At 46.0% G+C, this 21,192-nt stretch overlaps 1 pseudogene; it reads left to right on the top strand.

Moving 5' to 3' along the window:
- Positions 1 to 2,675: 2,675 nt before the first annotated feature.
- The window catches only part of LOC148532213 (uncharacterized), a 61,742-nt pseudogene continuing 43,225 nt past the window's right edge, over positions 2,676 to 21,192 (top strand).

Raw genomic sequence — 21,192 nt, forward strand, 5'->3', positions numbered from 1 at the left:
TAACAGATGAGCCAGCTGGCCCTTTACTTATGACACAGGCGCATGCTTGGCGCTACTTTGTTGATGCACCTGCGGCCACAATGCACACAATTCACAAACACAGAAAATTATTTTTTATTTTGTTTGGAGTGCACTTTGGGCGTTACAGCACCCTTTAATGTTCAAGACAGCCGGCCCTTTACTTATGACACAGGCGCACGCTTGACGCTACTTTGTTGATGCATGTGCGGCTACTGTGCACACAATTCGCAAAAAAATATATATATTTTTTTTTCTGGAGTGCACTTTGGGGGTTACAGCACCCTTTAACGGACAAGCCAGCCGGCCCTTTACTTATGGGACACAGGCGCACGCTTGGCGCTGCTCCTTTGATGATGCACGTGCAGCCACAGTGCACACAATTCACAAACACAGAAAATAATTTTTTATTTTGTTTGGAGTGCACTTTGGGGGTTACAGCACCCTTTAATGGTCAAGCCAGCCGGCCCTAAACTTATGACACAGGCACACGCTTGGCGTTACTTTGTTGACGCTACTGCGCACACAATTCACAAACACTTTGGGGGAGCACCCCTGATGCACAGATCACCCCCTGGACAACACTACAGCACCCCTCTAGGACTACAGCCTTTATGGGACACTGCACAACACAGTCCAGCCAGCCCCTATAGACTTTGGAGTGGACACAGCCCCTATGACTGCAACTGACTGCACAACACAGCCCAGACAGCCCCTATGACTGCAGCACAACACAGCCAGCCAGCCCCTATTGACAACAGCAGCACAACACAGCCCAGTCAGCCCCTATGGACTGAGTGGTCACAGCCCCTATGGACAACAGCAGCACAACACAGCCCAGCCAGCCCTAGCTGCCACCCTCCCTCTTCACTGTCCACAGCTGGAGTGAGAAATGGCGCAGACACAAGGACCTTATATAGAATCCAAAACCGGCGAGATCTGGAAGGCGGGATGATGACGTTTTGCCTCGATTTCAGATCCGAGTCAGACGGGAAAAGTCTAGCCTGACTTGGATACGACTCGGATTGGGGGGGCTCAGGGGGGTTCGGATTTCAGAAATCCGAACCCACTCATCCCTAGTTATTATTATTTAAATTTCCCACCAATCATGAAGAGCCTCTTCTCTTGTTTTGGGAAAGTAAAGATGAAACTCACGATTCGTACGATCCGATGCATCGTGAGATTGGAAGTCAAATTGGCAGGTTTTTCTACCAAATCATGCTCACGACTGCCGGGAAGCTCCCCTGGAGAGTTCACGGCAAATCGTACACATTGGTTGATGGTCAGCACATCGCTATGTCTGTGGCCAGCTTAAGATAATCACACAAAACCAAGTTATGCCAGTCAAAAAAAAAGACACAGCATACGACTTGAATCTAGGATCAAGCATGGTTGCTAAAATATAATGATCAGATTTCAAGATCTTGGCCACCCGATGATACTGGCAAAGCGAACAAAGGACTTAATCTATCAGTCCAGCATACTTTGCGGAATCACTTTGTTTAATCTCATCCTTCAATTTCTCCAGCTGCTTTTCCAAAAGCGAAATCAGGGGAATCACCTTACTCAAGCTAGCAGTGTCAGCACTCACTTCACAAGTGGCAACTTCAAATGGTTTGAGCACCTTGCACAAGACAGAAAGTACTCTCCACTGTGCTGGGCTAAGGTACATACCCCCTCCTCTCCCAATGTCATGGCTTGTCATATAGCTATGGATGGCTTTTTGCTGCTCCTCCATCCGCTGAAGCATATACAGGGTTGAGATCCACCTCGTTACCACTTCTTGCTTCAGTTGATGGCAGGGAAAATTAAACTGCTCTTGCAGGTGCTGCAATCTCCTGCATGCTGTTGCTGAATGCCGAAAATGTCCAGAAATTTTTCGGGCCACAGACAGCACCTCCTGCACGCCCCTGTTGTTTTTTAAAAAACCCTGCACCACTAAATTTATTGTGTGAGCAAAACAGGGGATGTGTTGGAATTCACCCATCTGTAATGCTTTTAGCAAATATTTGTAGCGTTGTCAGAAATCACAAATCCTGAGGAGAGTCCAAGTGGGGTAAGCCATGTTTCTATGACATCTCTTTCTAAGAGGTTGTCAGCAGTATGCCTCTTATTGAATCCAGTGATGCACAGAGTTGCCTGCCTCTGAATGAGCTGGTGTTGTTTGTTATACCCCTTTTACACCAACCGAATAACCAGGGTTATTGCCGGGTCAATCCGGGTCGATGCTCTGTGTGAACGGCTTCCAGAAAAAAATCCCGGGTTGATTTATCCGGTGCGGAATGAGTTACTCGGGTTGAGAGCAGAGTTGAAAACGGGTTGTTCCCATGTCATGCGGCAGTGTGAACGGGTGCTACCCGGATTATTTTACCCGGCTACATTCAGCTATTAGCTGATTGGAGCTTCTGGGGCGCTGGCAGATTATGTCATTTGTCAGGGCCCTGCAGAGAGATGCACACGCAGCCATTACTTGCCTGCCTAACCTCCTGCACACAGCCTGCACCACATCCTGACCAACTCCCACAAAATGCAGGCTGATACACAGCCTGCACACAGCCATAACAGCAGCCTGACCCACAGCCTGACCAGCAGCTCCAAACACAGGCTGATACACAGCCATAACAGCAGCCTGGGCCACACCTTGTTGCTACAGCAGCATGTGTGCTGCATCGAACTGGACCGATGCCGATATCCGAGAGCTACTGCTCATCAGGGCGGAGGAAGAAATTAAATGCCAGATGACCAGTACAGTGAAAGATGCAGTAGTGTACCACAATATAACCCAGATGATGGAGTCCCAAGGGATAAAACGCACGCAGCAGCAAGTGGTCAATAAATTGAGGGCCTTGCGTAAGCAGTTCACTAAAGTGCACGATCATAACCGCAACAAAAGTGGTGCAGGCCGCAAGGAATGGGTGCATTACCAATTGTGCTACAGCGCTTTTGGAAATACAGCGCTTTCAAACCCCATAGCACTGTCCTCCTCAATCGCACCATCCTGCTCCAGCCAGCAGGAGGATAGTCAAGAGGTACCGGCTACACGGGTTACCCTGCCGTCCTCGCAAAGCGTACCAACATCACAGCTCCTACTGACCGATGAACCTGGAGAAGGTAGTGGGATGGATTCATCTGTGAATGCTGACAGTATCGCTTCCACCATAGATGAGGTAGTTGAGACAAGCTCAGAGACTGCGCCCCCTAAAAAGACCCCTCCGCTATGCGCTAATAGTAAATATTTTAAAAAATAAATACACCCACATTACACACGCACACTACATTCACTTAAATCCAAATGGTAACTGTTGCAGAGTGCTGCTAGCGTGCAGGTAGATAGAAGGCCACAAGCACATGTACGCAAACACCACTGCTATCTTTACCTCGGCTCACTGCATATTATATATTTTTTTTTAGTTTTTCCCCTTTGCAGTCTACAATGTGCCACCCAGAAAGAAGAAGCTCAACAGGTCGGAGCAAGCGGCTAGAGCGATGACTTCTGTGATCGTGGAGCATCTCCGCGAATTGGATGCCAATATTCAGAGGCAGGAGGATGCTAGATTGGATTGGTTTCTAGAGTCCGAAAGGGAAATGCAGCAGTCATTTATGAGGCATTAATGGATATGCAGGACAGACAGATGTCTTTTTTTGAGCGCACATTTGCTCGTGGTTTTCCCAACCAAACACAGGCATTACCACAGGCCCCAGTGTACCCAGAACACAGATTTGGCCAATGCAATATGGAGCCCAATTATTACAACCCTAGCACTAACCCTAACACAACACAAACAAACCAAGAGTCACCACAGTATACAGTGTATAAGCAATTGCCGTAAACATGGCCGGAACATTTGCTATTTTAGTTTTGTTTTTTATATTGTGTGGCTAAAATTAGAATGTTTTTTGGGTGAAGGCACTTTTCATTTTTTTATCACTTTTACAGTGTATTGTTTTGACTGCAGGGATAAGGCACTTTTCTTTTATACTGGACATATGATGCTTGACATATGTTTACACTGTTTTTATACTTTTGCAATAATCTGAGATTATGTTAAAACTGTTCTATTAAAAAACACAATATATGCACATGGTTAAAGTAAAAAAAAAAAAAATTCAACCAAATAAACCAAAATCATGTTTGGAATTTGAAATTTGAAATTTTGCATTTTATTTTAAACCAATAAGTGAAGGTTTGTTGCAATTGTGACCTGGATGAGCTTGGCGCTGTCCTCATGTGTCCCCATGTAGCTTACTGCATCACTTGTAATGCCCCCCACCTCAGTGTCCTGCACATTCCACTCGGGAAGGAAGTGGTCCTTTTGAATTTCACAAATATTATGCAGTATGCAGCAGGCTGCTACTACATGGGGCATGATTTTTAGGTCCACATCATTCCTTTCCATGAGACAGCACCAACGTACTTTTAGACGTCCGAAAACATTTTCCATAGCCATCCGAGCAGAGCTAAGGCTGTGAGTGTAGGTGACCTTTTCCAGGGACAACTGTACATGTTGGGTATAACCCTTCATTAGCCAATGCTTCAACGGATATGCTGCATCGCCAATGATGTGGACTGGGACCTCCACCCCATCTATGGTCACCGATTTCTGTAAAAAAAAAATATGGTCACTATATACAGTCAGGTCCATAAATATTGGGACATTGACAGAATTTTCATATATTGGCCTCTATTCACCACCACAATGGCTTTGAAATGAAACAAACAAGATGTGATTTAACTGCAGACTTTCAGATTTAATTTGAGGGTAATTACATCCAAATCAGGTGAACGGTGTAGAAATTACAACGTGCCTCCCACTTTTTAAGGGGCCAAAAGTAATGGGACAAACTAAACAATCCTAAATCTAACTTTCACTTTTTAATACTTTGTTGCAAATTCTTTGTAGGCAATTACAGCCTGAAGTCTGGAACGCATAGACATCACCAGACGCTGGGTTTCATCCCTGGTGATGCTCTGCCAGGCCTCTACTGCAAATGTTTTCAGTTCCTGCTTGTTTTTGGGGCATTTTCCCTTCAGTTTTGTCTTCATCAAGTGAAATGCATGCTCAATCAGATTCAGGTCAGGGGATTGACTTGGCCATTGCATAACATTCCACTTTTTAGCCTTCAAAAACTCTTTGTTTGCTTTTGCAGTATGCTTCGGGTCATTGTCCATCTACACTGTGAAGCACCGTCCAATGAGTTCTGAAGCATTTGACTGAATATGAGCATATAATATTGCCCGAAACACTTCAGAATTCATTCTGCTGCTTTTGTCAGCAGTCACATCATCAATAAATACAAGGGAACCAGTTCCATTGGCAGCCTTACATGCCCACGCCATGACACTACCACCACCATGCTTCACTGATGAGGTGGTATGTTTTGGATCATGAGCAGTTCCTTTCCTTCTCTTCTCTTCCCATCACTCTGGTACAAGTTGATCTTTGTCTCATCTGTCTATAGGATGTTGTTCCAGAACTGTAATGGCTTTTTTAGATGTTGTTTGCAAACTCTAATCTGGTCTTCCTGTTTTTGTGGCTCACCAATGGTTTGCATCTTGTGGTGAACCCTCTATAATCACTCTTGTGCAGTCTTCTCATGATTGTTGACTTCGACACACATACACCTACCTCCTGGAGAGTGTTCTTGATTTGGCCAACTGTTGTAAAGGGGTTTTTCTTCACCAGGGAAATAATTCTTCTGTCATCCAGCACAGTTGTTTTCCGTGGTCTTCCAGGTCTTTTGGTGTTGCTGAGCTCTCCGATGCGTTCTTTCTTTTTAAGAATGTTCCAAACAGTTGATTTGGCCACACCTAATGTTTTTGCTATCTTTCTGATGGGTTTGTTTTGATTTTTCAGCCTAATGATGGCTTGCTTCACTGATAGTGACAGCTCTTTGGATCTCATATTGAGAGTTGATAGCAACTGATTCCAGATGCAAATGTCACACCTAGAATCAACTCCAGACCTTTTACCTGCTTAATTGATAATGAAATAACGAGGGAATAGCTCACACCTGTCCATGAAATAGCTTTTGAGTTGATAGTCCCATTACTTTTGGCCCCTTAAAAAGTGGGAGGCACATATTGAAACTGTTGTAATTCCTACACCGTTCACCCGATTTGGATGTAATTACCCTCAAATTAAATCTGAAAGTCTGCAGTTAAAGCACATCTTGTTTGTTTCATTTCAAAACCATTGTGGTGGTGAATAGAGGCCAAAATCTGAAAATTCTGTCAATGTCCCAATATTTATGGACCTGACTGTATGTATTCCCATGGTGGTCAAGTAGGTTTCAGAAATTTCATGTATTTTACAACACAATATGTTGACAAATACTTTGGAATATCATGCATTCCGCACCATTACACACTTAATATTTTGCTAAAGCACATAAGTATAGTGGACATAAAGAGTAAAAGGACCATATATTCTTTCCTCTCTAGGGAAAAGCCATCCACCCCGCTTTTCCTCTGCTATGCTGTACAAGTCAGAGTTGGCTAGTACTCTGGCGGCATGTGCCCATCCAGGCCAGCCTATGAAAACATCTGTAAAACTAAAAGAAAAAAAAAGAAAAATAGAGTATTCTACCAACAAAAAACATAAAATAAAAGTAGATATGAAAGAATAATTCGTACAAATTTACTTACCAGTATCAGTGGTCCACAACAGCTTGAAGAATAATGGAATGCCATCCTTTTCGATTATAATAATCCACATGGTTTTCAAGGGGGGCGATTATTGGAATGTGGGTCCTGTCTATGGCACCAGCACACTGCGGATACCCACGCCTGAGGAAGCCTTGGATGGTTTCATCTAGGCGCTGTCCTTCTGGCAAGGAGATAAAGCGCTGGAACAGGGTATCAACTAATGCCCCCGTCACCTGGTAAATGATCTTGCAGACTGTGCCAATCCCAACACCAAATAGACAGGAGAGTGTGCGGTACTCTCCGGGGGTAGCATACCACAAGAGTGCAATGGCTAATCTCCTGATTAGGGTGATGGGCTTTCGGTAGTTGGTGGTCTGCATCATCAGTGCTGGTGCCAGTAATTCCAATATATAATAAAAGGTGGCAGGCGACATCCGAAAGTGTTCCAGCCACTGCTCCACTTGGATAGCTTCTACAGTCAGCATGAAAGCTTCTGCATGGTGGCGGTCTCTGGCCCACATTCTTCTATTTCTCATCCTGGTTAATCTCATCATGGTGGTGAAGTTGGCTGATATTAGTGCTCTCCTCCTGCGCAAATATTGCCGTCGAAATCTGGCCCTCTCAGCCAAGAATTGCGCTCTCCTCCTCGAACCCTGCACAAGGTGCCACATCATAAAAAGGTGCATCCAATTCTCGGTTGCTGAAATCAACAGAAAGCTGAAAACAGTGAGGACATCGGGAATACGCACATGTGCTCCGTCTGCCATCATTACTGCAATGCTGTAAGCAGTCCCCACCCAGTTTTGTGACCTCATTTTTGTCAGCCCTTAAAAAAAGACCATTTTTAATGACATCTATAGGGAAAAGCAGGGAAAATCAGGGATTACCCGGGTTCTGTGTAAACGGGGCAAACCCGTGAATAACCCGGGTCGAGTTGCAGTGTAAACGGGTTCGGAAGCGGATTGACCAGTGTTCAAATTCCAGGGTCGGACCCGGGATTTTGGTGTAAAAGGGGTATAAGATACTGCTGCTGCTGAAGGCGATTCACCCACCCAGTGGGCAGTCACAGTCATGTAATCTTTAGTTTGTCCACTACCGCTTGTCCACATATCTGTGGTTAAGTGGACAGTGGGTACAATAGCATTTTGCAGGCCAATAATTAGGTTCTGTTTAACGTCCTGGTACAGCTGAGGAATGGCTTTTCGGGTAAAATGAAACCGAGATGGAATTTGGTACCGGGGACACATGACCTCAATTAACTGTGTAAATCCCACTGCATTCGTTGCGGATATTGGACACAGATCTAATATTAGCATAACTGTCATGGCATCAGTGATCCGCTGTGCGACAGGGTGAGAGCTGTCATACTTGCTTCCCCTTGCAAGAGATTCTTTAACAGTCAATTGTTTTTTTGATATACTACTAGTAGTCTTCTTGGTCCACTTCTGGGATGAAGATCCACTAGCAGCAGCAGCAGCAGGCCTAGCGCTCAAAGATTCAGTTTCTTCTGAGGTGTCCTGGAAAGTGGAGGAGTCACCGTGACTTAGCATTAACAAATTGGATGCTGTACTACCACTGATCATTCCTGAGGATATTGAGGAGGAAGGTGTTGTCGGCGGAGAATGCAGGTGCTGGGATTTAATAGAGAGAAGGCATCTAGCAATGCTGGACTGCTTGTTGTTATTTTTTTAGCAGAAGTTTCTGTTATCAAACACCTGTCATGAGCTCGCTGCAGATGACGTAATAACGTGGAGGTTCCTAGAGGCTTAACATCCCTACCTCTACTAACTGTGGTCCCACAGAGGCTACAAATGGCTTGACAAACGTTGTCAGGGTTTGGGTAAAAGTAATTCCACACAAAAGATGTGGATTTGTTGGTTCTATGCCCAGGCATGGCAATGGCCTTCTTATCTTGGCCAAGAGCTGCTTCCACTGGTACCTGACTTATACAAATAATATCCTCATCCTCAACATCCTCATTAGTGCCAGCGTCAGCTGCACATATATTCCCCTCATCCTCTTGCAATTCCAGGGTTGTATCCTCAATTTCTATGTCCTCAGCAATACTGCTCATCGCCATAACTACAGAAACTGTGGAGGGCAGCATCTCTGAAAGGTCAGGCTTACACATAGCAAAGCCACTTGTGGACCCACTCAGGGATTTCTGACATTTGTGTTTCAAAAAACACAGTTTGATCTACTGCCTTATTGGTTTTAAATTTCTTCACACTTCTATAGTCTGATTGAAAAGGTCTTTTATCATCATGAGAGACACAAGATGCCTCACTGACAGTTGCAGAACCACCACTCAGAAATAAAGGGCATAGCCTGAGTCTTTCCTTGCCACTATGTGTGGTGAATGGTATGTTGCCAATTTTCTGTTTTTCTGCAATTGTAGTAGTCTTTAGAGGGTTTTTTTGTCTTTACCCCTGTGAAATCTAAATTTTTTGATTTCAGGTTCCCTAAGTTTTTACAGCCTCTACGCCCTTGAGCATCAGCTTTAGATGAAAGTGATGGACTTCCAGCCGCTGCAATGCTAGCATTTGCTTGTTGTTTCTGCTCTCCTCTCGGTTCATTCTCGTGATCCATATTAATTTATCACTATGACCTGGAGTCACGGAGCTTGGATAATACACTCAGTGGGCTTATGTCCTTTCACGGAGCTTGTGTAATAGACACAGTGGGCTATGCCCTTTCACGGAGCTTGTATGCACTCAGTGGGCTTATGCAATGTCACAGAGCTTGTATAATACACTCAGTGGGCTTATGCCCTTTCACGGAGCTTGTACAATAGACACAGTGGGCTATTCCCTTTCAAGGAGCTTGTATGCACTCACTGGGCTTATGCCCTTTCACGGAGCTTGTGTAATAGACACAGTGGGCTATGCCCTTTCACAGAGCTTGTACAATAGACACAGTGGGCTTATGCCCTTTCATGGAGCTTGTATGCATTCACTGGGCTTATGCCCTTTCACGGAGCTTGTAGAATAGACACAGTGGGCTTATGCCCTTTCACGGAGCTTGTAGAATAGACACAGTGGGCTTATGCCCTGTCACGGAGCTTGTATCCACTCAGTGGGCTTATGCCCTTTCACGGAGCTTGTATTATACACACAGTGGGCTAAGCCCAGTCACGGAGCTTGTATAATACACACAGTGGGCTAAGTCCAGTCACGGAGCTTGTATAATACACTCAGTGGGCTAAGCCCAGTCACGGAGCTTGTATAATACACACAGTGGGCTAAGTCCAGTCACGGAGCTTGTATAATACACACAGTAGGCTAAGGCCCTGATTCAGAGCCGGACGCTCTGAGCAGAGCGCTCGCTCTGAATCAGGGCCCACCTCCATAATTATGGAGCGTCCTCCTGGACGCTTGTATAGCTGTGGGTCACCACCCACAGCCTATACGAGCGTGCAGGTTGATGGCCGCGATGGTCTTGACCATCGCGACCATCGCCACTGCGAGCCGGAGCCTGCGGTTGAGTTTCTCAACCGCAAGGCCCGGAGTGATTTTGGCTCTATCAGAGCCAAAATCACTCCCACTGACATCACTAGTGATGTCAGTGGGCCGGCTTCCGACGGTAGGCGTTCCCTTGGGAACGCCCCCAACTGGGAGGCACGCCCACCAAAGGGGGCGTGCTGTCAATCAACATCGACAGCACGCCCCCTTTGATCAGACACAACGAGCGAAGGAAAGTCCTTCGCTCGTCGCGTCTGGCGCATGCGCACGACGGAGCTCCCTCCGTCGTGCGCATGCGCAGTGCACACCATCGACCCACTTGCGAGCGGACAGCCGCTTGCGAGTGGGTCTGAATGAGGCCCTAAGTCCAGTCACGAAGCTTGTATAATACACTCAGTGGGCTAAGGCCCTGATTCAGAGCCGCTCGTAAGCGGCCGCTCGTTCGTTCTGACCGATGTTCGCACATCTGTGCATGCGTACGGATTTTAATACGCATGAGCGAACCAGTCAGTGCGGCCAAAAATCGTTTGTTCGCTATATAGCGAATGCCTGCTATTTTGAGTGACAGAAGGAGGCGTATGTGGGTGGTAACAGGGGAAGGTTCTTGAAAACGGGGGAGTGGAATTAGAACGCAGGCGTGCTTAAAGGTCAAAATGGGCGTTTTAAGGGAGTGCATAATTAATATAGCAGCGTCATTGACCACGTCACTTGGTTTTTTTTACTCAGAACTGCTCGCAAAATAGCGGTTGAAAAAACCAGCCACAAGAATAGCGAGCAGTTCATACGCTGTTCGATGTACTCAATTAATCTAATAAATAGCGGACATGACGTATGGTGCGAGCGGCAAGGGGGCGTATTTTTCAAAATTACAACCGCAAGCTTTGCTCGCTCGTTCAGACTTAGAGGCGTGAACAGACCGCAATGAGCGAACGGTTCATTTGAATAGCCACCCCTTGTTTTAGAACGCAAATAGCGAGCGGCTCTGAATGAGGGCCTATGTCCAGTCAAGGAGCTTGTATAATACACTCAGTGGGCTAAGTCCAGTCACGGAGCTTGTATAATACACAGTGCACACAGTTGGCTAAGTCCAGTCACGGAGCTTGTATAATACATACTCAGTGGGCTAAGTCCAGTCACGGAGCACACAGTGGCAAGAACTACTCTAACTGTAAACTAACTCTAGTCTCACTTTTCCCCTCTCTATCACTAACTAAGCATGACTGTTCCGTCTGATACAGTCACGTGAAATGGCGCCTACAGCCGGGCGCAGCACCTTTTATACAGGCCAAACGTCACCCGGCTCTTGCAAGGTCTCGCGAGAATCCAAAGCCGGGCGGGTGACATTCGGCCTTGAGGTGGAATCCGAGATAGGCTGGAACACCCGAACTTGCGTTCGGGTGGACTCGGATTCCACCTGTTCGGAGCGGTTCAGATTCCTCAGAATCCGAACCGCTCATCACTACAGCCACACACCCGCAACCGCCGTGGGCACCGGATGTCCCTCAGAGGCTGCGCCTGACACACCGGGGCACCGGGAGGGCAGACTCGGCCGCGAACTAGCTGTGGTGGCCCTACAGATAGCACCCAGTACCATCGGAGAGGCAGACGGGTACCGAGCGTGCATGTTGGGGGTGCTGCATCATACAGTGAGGGACAGAGTAGGAAAAGAGAATAGAGATGAAGCAAGAGATAGTAAAGAAAACAAGGCAAGAGTATAAAAATACCAAGAACAGATCTGACAAGAAACTGAACTTCCCTTGTCGCAGATCAAATTCAAAGAGGCAGAGTTACAAAAACAGATTCCCCGCACCTTCTCACCTAACCACGCCCGCTAACCTCTCATCCTATCACCACACCCTCTCACCTAACCAGGCCCCCTAACCTCTCATACTGTCACCACACTCTCTCACCTAACCACGCCCCCTAAACCTCTCATCCTATCACTGCTGCCAACCCACTGTCAAAACAAGCACAAACAAACCCCTAACTTTATTAACCCCTCTATCTCTTACTAGAAGTTTATGTGCCTTTGGTTCTAGCCCAAACCTCCATTACATTATTCAGCATACTAGTAGCTATACAAAATTCCTAGGCTTTAAACCACAAAATAACTCAGATACAGTTTTTTAAGATTGGGTTAAGTTTTTACACGCAGTTACATGACAATTATGTAAAATAAAAATAAAGTGATCTATACAGAATCAGTGGCGTAACTGGGGGGGGGTCGAGCAGAGTTGTTCCCTGGGCGCCATTGGAACAGTGGCACGGGGGACGCCACCTACCGGACACGGGTGGTCAGTTTAGTGTGGACCGCACTACACAGTAACAAACACAGCCGCCGGCTAGTAAACTCGTACTACCCGGCGTCAGTGTGTTTGTTTTGGCAGCCAGCCAATGACAGATAGACTCTCGTTGACTGCTGCACCCGCTGTAGAGCAGGGGCTGGAGCTCACTCATGAGCTCCATCTTCTAGCTCCCGCAGTGGGTGATGGGAGAGACATCATAACATTTCTCCCATAATGCAGAGCGGGCCAGCCTGGGAGGACAGAGGAGTGGAGGGCGGTGGGCATAGGAGCGGGGATTCAGGTAAGTGTTTGTGTTTTTTCAACGTATTTGTCTGTGTCTTGCACTGTTGGGGGGGACTACTACTGTGGGCACTACTGGGAGCACTGCATCGTGGGGACCACTACTGGAGGCACTGCATAGGGCGGGGAGAACTGCTACTGAGGCCACTATATAAGGGGCACTTTAGAGGGGGGACTACTACTGGGGGCACTGCATGGTGGGGACTAGTACTGGGGGCATTATATTAGGGGCACTGCATAGGGGGGACCACTGCTGGGGGCACTACATGGGGCACTGCATAGGGGGGACTACTACTGGGGGCACTATATAAGAGGCAATACTGGAGGCACTGCATAGGGGGATCACTACTGGGAGCACTTCATAGGGGGGACTACTACTGGGGACACTATATAAGGGGGACTGGGGTCACTATATAAGGGGCACTGCTGGGGTCACTGCAAGGGAAAACTACTACTGGGGGCACTATAGAAGGGGCACTATTGGGAGCACTGTATAAGGGTGACCACTACTGGGGGGCACTGTAAAAGGGGCACTACTGGGAGCATTGCATAGGGGGGACTACTACTGGGACACTGTATAAGGGGCACTGCATAGGGGAGACCACTACTGGGGACATTGCATAAGGGGCACTATTACAGTGGGCATTGCAAGAGGGGCACTACTACCTGGGGTATGAAGGTGCATATGGAATGGAAAGGAATGTTCCCACAGTGATGATAAATGGTGGTGTGTCATGTTGCCACGGTCCCATTTACCAGTGCCCATGCCCCTTGTGGCATGGGGCTCCATTTTTTAACTTGCCCTTGGCTCCAAATACCCTAGTTACACCACTGTACAGAATGCAAGTTATTAGATTTGTTTATGGATTCACAGACTATAATGACATGCACTTGAGAGATCAACCAATGAAGAACTTAAAGATCTTCCAAATGTCCCAAAATGACCAGAGAAACAGGAATGTTCAAGAAACGCATAAGAAGGTGATCTGATTCATTAAACTTCACGGCTCAACACTAGAGAATACAGAATCATACTCTTCTATTTATGCAGCTGCAGGAGGCTTGTTTGTGGCTTTTACATCAATTGTATCATTTCGTCCTGCTGACAGTGTGAGTGCAATGACATTATTCTCCCGATATTGTACAGTCTTACATAACTCTAGCATTCACCTATAATCGCAGATTTACGCAATGCGGAAAAAAAACTTTATTAGCGGAAGTAACAATAGGATTCAGAGTAAAATCGCGATGCAAAAACCACTGTGGAATGCGAATCTAGTTTAGTGGTGCGATGGATTTAATTTATCTCATCGCAAATTTGTAGACCAACACCCTGGAATCTGTAGCATTGTGCATGTGCCAGGAAGAAGTGGAACATGAGCAGTTACATTGCCACAATCTGGTGTAGAACCAATTATTGATAAATATGACAGTTTATGAACAAATTATAACATTCCCAAACTTCCAACAAATTATTTAAAAAACTTGCAAGTCATACAATGTGCCACGTGTCTACTAACATTTCACACCATAAACAAATTTCTATTACCCAAACCAGTAGGATAGGGTTACAATTGCGCAATTAAAATATATATCATATATTGTGGATCCATTTACTTACACATGCAGAATAATTAATAGTGCTTATGGATTCAGTTGAAGTGGCCTGCAATGAAGGCTCCTGCTCACCAGCAACAAGTAGAGCAGTGGTTCTCAAACTCAGGACCTCATTCAGAGCCGCTCGCAAAATGCGAGCGCTCGCTCTGAATGAGGGCGGCCGCTTCTTTCTAAAGAGCCGGCCTCCTGGCCGTTCGCTAAACTGTGGGTGGTCAAGACCATCGCGACCATCGGGGCTTGCAACGAGACCCTTGCGGTAAGGTCTCGTCTGCCGCAAGCCCCAGTGAGATTTCAGCTCTAATAGAGCCGGAAGCTCACCACTCACATCACCCCTGACATTCCTTTGGGAACGCCTCCGTTTGGCCAGCCACCCCCCACCCCGCCTACAAAACGGGGCAAACTGTCAATCACCACCGACAGCCGCCCCTATTGTAGTGAGCCCCTGCACCTTAAAGAGCGCACATTACACCTTAAAGAGCGCACATTACACCTCCTCCGTGCGATACAGGGGGGAGCCGTGCAGCCTATTGCTATAAAGCACAGCCCCTGACCGCCCGCAGCTGCCGCTCCTCTCAAATGTTTGGGGGGGACAAGCAGCCCCCTTTGCTCCTCTCGTTCCGACGCCCATACATATCATTCAGTTCTACATTCCAGCCCTTTATTTCTATAAGTTATAGGTTAAAGTCAGGATAAAACAAAGAGGGACATTTATATAATATAGTCACAAAAGTGACGGTAATGCTGTTCGCTTTCCCTTTTGCTGCAATAACATGCGATGGTAAAACGTTGGCACTTGCTAGGTGTACTGGAGTAAGTATGAGCACGCCGAGAGTCGTGGTACCCTTTCTTGTACTGCACTGGTCACTTATACATGGCATAGGCAGCCATTAATTAGGAACTATTAGAATTACTAGTGTGTGTCTCTGCAATGTCATCACTGACCTAGTGAATCAGGTAAATTCAAACTGTATTTCATGCATATAATTTAGACCACAAAATAACTGCCAACACAAGTGCACTTTAAGAAGATATTATAATTACATTCCCTAGTAGTGACTTAAAACATAAACACTATTTGAAAGGCTCACTGTGTCCCAGCACCTGCTCTTACAGTATTTCCCCCTAATCCACATTAAAAACAAAGAGATGGATAGAAATTATCTTGGCCAATAGCGCCATCTACTGTCTCCTGAAAGACAAGCACGCAGATTTTGTTATACATATACACAGTATTGCCATTCTGATGGTTTGCACTGACACCATTTAGTATAATCTGTATTACTTATAACAACCTCCGAGAAGTCAGTGAAGTCACTTCAGAAATTAATAAAATAACTGTCTAAAGACTTGTCAAGAGTATGGAATGTAAGCCCATGACATCCAGTGAGTATTGGTAGTTTGGTACCTTGTTTGCTGGGAAACGTATATAGTACCTCATACTGTAAGTACCTAATTGTATTCTACATTGTATATTAATATTAAAGTCTAGGGGCCTATTTAGCAAACAAAACAAACATATTTTTCCTTATAGCTGCTGTTTGTGATGATTTCGGAACAGTTTTTTGGGGCAATTTAAGCAGCTGTCCCAGTAATGCCCCAAACCAGCACTTTTGCTCCTGGGCTCTGTCTGTGTAATTTGTAGAGGAAGAGGAGTTCTCATAGCCCGTGTGAGAATATATAATAATGACTAATACTTACTTATTACCATAAAAATTCTACAAAACAAAGCAAACAAAGCAAGTAGAAAATATCCGTGTGCAAAGCCAGGGCCGCAACTCTGGGGGGGGGGCTAGAGGTGCACGTGCACCGGGTGCCAGATTGCAGGGGGTGAAAAAAGCTGACTCAAGGTGGCTTGGGGGCTGCAGACTCAGAAAACGGCCATCCAAAAATGGCCACCGCCAAAGAGGAGACAAATGCTAGAGGTCCTTACTGGCCAGGGGGGTTTATGCTCATTACCAGGGGGTTTATGCCAGGCCAGCCGTCCGCATGGATGAGCAAGGACAAACTTCAGGTACAGGAAGGGAGGGGGCGCAAAATTGCTGCCTTGCAGCGGGTGACAGGTATCCTAGTTTCGGCCCTGACAAAACATATACTGTATCTACAGTATATAAATGGGTAATATACAGTAGGGGTATAAAAACATGCTTTCTTGTAATAAGAGTCCAAATAGCTGGGAATGGGTGGCTTTGTCATGTCAGAAATGTATTTAAGACCTCCGTAGGTTTATTGCTAATTAACCCCTTAAACCATCCTTATCTTAACTTAACACTAAATTTAAACTAAAAAATAAAGACACGGAAACAATCACAGCTTGGCCAAAAAGATCACAGCTTTTATTTATCAATTAAATTAATTAACCTAAACGAGGTGGCTAAGAGACACTGCAAACTCAGTTCCAGCTTTCTAGATGCGAACCGACAGGAAGTGCCCAGGTCTTCCCGCACAGAGAAGGACAACCTCACCATATACATCGCCACATAAAGCCACTGAGATGCAGCGTTCTCCCACCAAAACCAGCTTCCCAGGGAAACTGGCCCATCAGGGCGAAAATATCTAGCAAGGTCTGAACCCAAAAAGCTACAGTATGTCTAATCACCAAGCCTCCAAATGACAACACACCGGGGCGCCGAGAGGGGGGGGCAAGTACAGATTACCCGGGCTTCCTGAGGGGCCCGGTGGGGGCCCGGATCCGGCGCTGCCCCCCCTCCCTCATGGCAGCCCAGCACACAGCACAAAGCATTTGGACAGCTGAAAGTACAAACTGATGGCCTGATTCAGAGACGGACGCTATGAATGAGCGCTCGCTCTGAATCAATGTGTTGGGTTTTTTTGTTCGGCCTCCTGGCCGCTCGCATAGCTGTGGGTGACCACCCACAGCTATTGCGAGCGGCCAGGTTGATGGTCGCGATGGTCAAGACCATCGTGACCATCGGCTTGTGACGAGACCTTTGTGGTAGGGTCTTGTGGCCGCAAGCCCCAGAGAGCTTCTGGCTCTAATAGAGCCGGAAGCTCTCCCACTGACATCACTGGTGATGTCAGTGGGGCCGACCCCAAACGGCAGGCGTTCCTTCGGGAACGCCTCAGTTTGGCCAGCCACCCCCCCTGCCCACCTACCAAATGGGGCGAGCTGTCAATCACCATCGACAGCTCGCCCCCTTTGGGGCGAGACCCGGAGCGACGGAGCACCCGTCGCTTGCCGGGTCTCGCGCATGCGCACGACGGAGCCGGGGCCGTCGTGCGCATGCCCAGTGGACAAACATCGACCCGGTTGCGAGCGCTCAGCGCTTGCGACCGGGTCTGAATCAGGCCCTGAGCCTGTTTAGTAGATAATTTTTATCCTACAGTGATGCAGTGACATCATCATACTGTGCTTAGAATGTAGAAAGCTAGCTACTATATATTACAGACTGGGGCTCCTACATTTGTAGCAAGACGGAAACAACCACACATCTTTTAGCCTATAGCTTATTGGGGTTACAGCAGAAATCCAGGGCTAGCGATAAAAGCAGTAGTGCAGGACTACTGCTATTACCCCTATTGCTAAACTACTGGTTTAGAGTTTATACAGATATTCCCAGTTACATCCTTGCTGCTCACCATGCATGGCGCTAGTCATGCACCCGCAGATGGATACGCACACCTGCAACCCCATAGAATTGTATGGTGCGATCGCAGTGCGTGCCATAGCGTACCACAGCATATGCAGCCACATGGCGCGATGCGTGCGCACATTTGTAGCGCAATCAGCAACGATGTAAGTGGACTGTATTTATTAAAGATGTGCGCCAGGTCATTTTTTCTAGTTTTGGTTTTGGATCTGTATCTCCTTCATGTTTTGGATCTGGATTTGGTTTTGCAAAACCGCCCTTGCATGTTTTGGTCTTGGATCGGCATTTTTTTCAATAAATGAGAAAAACAGCTAAAACCACATAATTTGGGCCTGTTTTTGTTCCTAGAGTATTATTAACCTAAATAACAATAATTTTCAGGCATTTCCAGTCATTATTAACCACCTCACAGCTCACAATATTGTTTTTTCACTAGTCTTCCCCAATATAGGCCAAAGGCTGCAGCGAGCTGGCTGGCTAAAGTAAGCGACAGAGCCGCGGCACAAACGCACGGCAGTTTACAAAAATATAAAGCATGTATGAAACATTGCCACACAGCAGTGGCAGACAGGATGGCAGTTTAATAAAATATAATAATGTCAGTTGGCAATGCCCCAAAATGTGCAAAATGTAAATAAAAGAGGTGCAAGATGGAATTGCCCCCCCACTAACTCTTATGTGGGATATTAAAAAGAACATGCACAGTTTAACAAACCAAGCACTTTAGCGACTAGGACTGACACTTTTATGGCTGAAGTCCTTGGTTTGTTTGGGCCCCACACAAAACAATTTTTTGGAAGGACTACCTCCAATTATTAAGGAGGAGGTTGATGATGAGGGTGTTGGTGGTGGAGATTGCATGTGTTGGTCCAAATTGCTGGTAGCTGATACTGGACTGCTTGTTATTAATTTACAAATTATTATAATTTTGTTAAATAAATTGCATGAAGTCACTGCAAATAACATAACAGGGAGGAGGTGACTAGATGGTTAACATTCCTACTTCTACTAACTGGCTTCATAAATGATACAGATGCCTTCACAACTGTTGTCAGGATTTGGATTAAAATAATTCCACACCCAAGACATGGCTTTTCTGGTCTCGGGCCCAAGCATAACAAAGGCTTTCTTTTTATCACGAGCAAAAACTGCTGCCACTGGTGGCTGATTTACACAAACAACATCCTCATCATCAACATCCTCATTAGCGTCAGATAGGACACAAATATTCTCCTCATCCTCCTTTTGCACTGCCTCCACACTATCATCCTCAAATTTATTATTTCACCATCTAATATTAGCACAGTCGTCATGGTGTCAGTGATCCTCTGTGCAACTGGGTGACAGCTGTCATACTTGCTTCCTCAAAGAATTGTTTAACAGTCAATTGTTTTTTCTTATCTAATACTAATAGTAGGCTTCCTGGATGCAGAACTACCTCAGATCAATAGTGAGGATATTGATGATGAAGGTGTTGGCAGTGGAGATTGCAGGTGCTGGGATTTACAGTAGCTGAGGGAAAGGAGCTAACTGATATTGGAGCTAACTGATACTGGACTGTCTGTTATTATTTTTTGAGCACCAGTTTCTGATATTCCAAAAAACGTTCCATGAACTCGCTGCAAATGACGTAACAGGGAAGAGGTTCCTAGATAGTTAAGGTCCCTATCTCTACTTACTGTGGCTTTGCAAATGCTACAGATGGCTTGACAATTGTTGTCTGGATTTGGGTAGAAATAAGTCCACACATAAGAGGTGGATTTTTTTGTTTTATGCCCAGGCATGACAATGGGCTTTTTCTTATCATGGGCAACAACCATTTCCACTGGTGCCTGATTTACACAAACAACATCCTAATCAACAACATCCTCATCATCAACATCCTTTTAGCTCCAGCGTCAGCTACACAAATATCCTCCTGGTGCACTTCCACAGCAGCATCCTCAATTTCTATGTCAGCATGCAGCAGCATCATCAATTTCTATGTCAGCATGTTGACTTATGATGCTCATCCCCACATACAGTGGAAGGAGGCTCCTCTTCAAGTACAGTATTGGCAAGGTCAGGCTCACACATTGCACCCGTGGACACACTTTGACCCTACTCATGGATTTGTGACATTTGTAAGCACACATTTAGTTCCTGTGCCTTAGTGTTTATTATTTTTTTGACCTCTTCTACAGTGAGAAGGGCTTACATCAGGGGTGGGGAACCTTTTTTCTGCCGAGGGCCATTTTGATATATATAACATTATTTGCAGGCCAAGCTCCTCCATGTGACATCACATGGGGTGGGACCACAATTGCCGGTGATTACAGCAATGCCCGGAGCAGCCTGAGGATGCTCTGGGGAGCTGTAAGGGCAGCGGTGTGACTATCTGAAGCATCCTAAGGACGCTCCAGGTGGCACTGCTGCATAGATTCTGGCTGCAGGGTGCCATTCTAGGAACCCTGCTAGCCAGATGAGGCTAGCAGAAAAAAGCTCAGAGGGCCAGCCCAAATGATTACAGGAACCTTATACGGCCCCGGGCCTGAGGTTCCCCATCCCTGGGTTACATCATCACAAGAACATGCCTCACTGACAGTTGCAGAACCACCAATCATAAATAAAGGCCAATGCCTTAGCCTTTCCTTGCCACTTCATGTGATGAATTGCATATTGGCCAACTTTCCCTTTGATGTTTTTCTTTACCACTGTAAAATATTGGTTGTTTGATTTTAGATCCTCTGACTTAAGCCCTCTATGCCCTTGGGCATCGGCTTTAGTAGATGATGTTGACGGATTAGTATCGTCATGACTGGTGGCAGCAGCTCCAGCACTAGTATGTGGTTCCTGCTCTCCTCTCAACTGATCGTTCTCCGTATCAACATACATGAACGAAGTGAGGTACAGCACACACCACAATTTGTGCAAAAATTTTTTGTTCACAACTGACACTGCAGAGTCACACCACTTATGTGAATGCACTGGGGTACAACCTATAATGCCACAGTACTTGTATGAATATAACACTGCGGTATAGTCTGCAGCGTCACAATACTTGTATGAATATTACACTGTGGTATGACCTACAGTGTCACAATACTTGTATGAAATTGAATATTACACCGAGGTACGACCTACAGTGTCACAATACTTGTATGAAATTGAATATTACTCTGTGGTATGACGTACAGCGTCACAATACATGTATGAATATTACACTGCAGTACAGCTTGCAGCATCACAGTGCTTATATGAATACACTGGGGTACGGA

This window comes from Taudactylus pleione, unplaced genomic scaffold, assembly GCF_031769625.1.
Source record: "Taudactylus pleione unplaced genomic scaffold, aTauple2 ptg000081l, whole genome shotgun sequence".
Lineage (NCBI taxonomy): Eukaryota > Metazoa > Chordata > Amphibia > Anura > Myobatrachidae > Taudactylus > Taudactylus pleione.